Below are 1,524 nucleotides of genomic sequence, written 5' to 3'. Positions count from 1 at the left end.
GTAAGTGGTATTTAGAGTGCTTCCTGCCCCTGGAAGTGACTTCCTCCCCTCTTTAGCTTCAGGACCTTTAGAACTCACAGTTGGGGTCTCTGTGAGGGCCCAGAGATGCCAAAATACTATTGGGTCGCATTCACCTGCCTTTAATCCAATCTTCTGGAATTCAGTCAAACAAGTGATGAATTCAGTACCTCCGAATTTAATCCCTTTACCCTCATTTTGGTGCAGAGACTTTTAATTAAATAGTACTCATATTGAAGAATCAAAATTTCCCTGGATTTTTAACAATTCTTTATTTTTGTCAATGACAGCTGTTTTGAATCTTAATCCAAATAGCCTTTTCTTCTTGTTTACTAGTTTGAATGAATATGAGTATAAATGATTTTATTTTCCATAGAGACATTAGTGATTCTATTTGAGTCTATCCTATTAATAATCTAGAAAACAAGCAATTTGAAAAATATAGTGTATTATTTCATTTAAGTGACACCATATGAAATGAGATAGCATGTTCCCAAGAAACATATAATTTAAAAAAATCATACTCCTTAGGCTTAGAAAGAAATTTTGTCTCTACTGTCAAAGAAACTATAAACTTTTTCTTATTTGTGAAACTTCATAATTTTAATGATTCAGATAAATAATACTACCATAAAATGTAGCATAGAAATTAAAACTTCATTTTTTGGACAGTGCTCTCTGATTTCATTGGTTTATGGCACTGTGATTGAGATAATTCCCATTCTCAATACAAATCTAATCAATAATTGTTAGTCTTAAAGAGCTGCCTAGAGCCCTGAGAAGTTAATTATTTGTCTATAATCACATTGTCAATATTTGTCAAAGATAAGACTTGAAATCAGGTCTCTGATGACTCTTAGGTTCACTCTCTAATCTACCCCTCCTTGCTATCACTTTATAAAGGGAATATATATATAAATATATATATGTAAATACATATTTATACACATATATAAATATATATGTATTGCCTCATATTTGATATTTTTAGCATGAACCTTTGCATTACTGAAAAAATAATAGCTTTAGGTTTTGAAAATTCATCTTAAATTATTTCCAATTGGTGGTCCTATATGAATATTCATTTGGAAAAAGGCAAAAATGTAATTATTTCTCATCTTTTGACTAGTATTTACTTCTTGGTCATTTAATTATTTGTCATTGACATCCGTTTCATTATAATGAAAATTATAAGGAAAGAATTCTGGAAACTTGCAGGCTATAATATAAACTCAAACATATAAGTAATTATATATTGTAAGACATTTAAAATGAATGAATCACATTATATTGGCTCTTGCAAAACATAAAAGAAATAAAAGGATACTGATTTATAGGAGTTTACAATAATTGAAGAAAGACACTGAAATGGAAAAATTATGGCTTTTTACAGATGGGTAACTACTTATCTTTGTATATTTCTTCACAATACTTCCCTTCCTATAGTTCATGTACTAGCTAAATGAGTCATCAGTGTACATATATTAAGTGCTTGCTATATACTTT

General features: G+C 29.5%; 1 protein-coding gene across 5 annotated transcripts in view; it reads left to right on the top strand.

Annotated features, from left to right (window-relative positions):
• REDIC1 (regulator of DNA class I crossover intermediates 1) overlaps positions 1 to 1,524 on the top strand; it is a 40,802-nt gene that overhangs the window by 436 nt on the left and 38,842 nt on the right. The gene's annotated exons all lie outside the window — the stretch shown is intronic.

This window comes from Macrotis lagotis, chromosome 7, assembly GCF_037893015.1.
Source record: "Macrotis lagotis isolate mMagLag1 chromosome 7, bilby.v1.9.chrom.fasta, whole genome shotgun sequence".
NCBI classification, from domain to species: Eukaryota; Metazoa; Chordata; class Mammalia; order Peramelemorphia; family Peramelidae; genus Macrotis; species Macrotis lagotis.
This window is presented reverse-complemented; position numbering and strand designations above follow the sequence as displayed.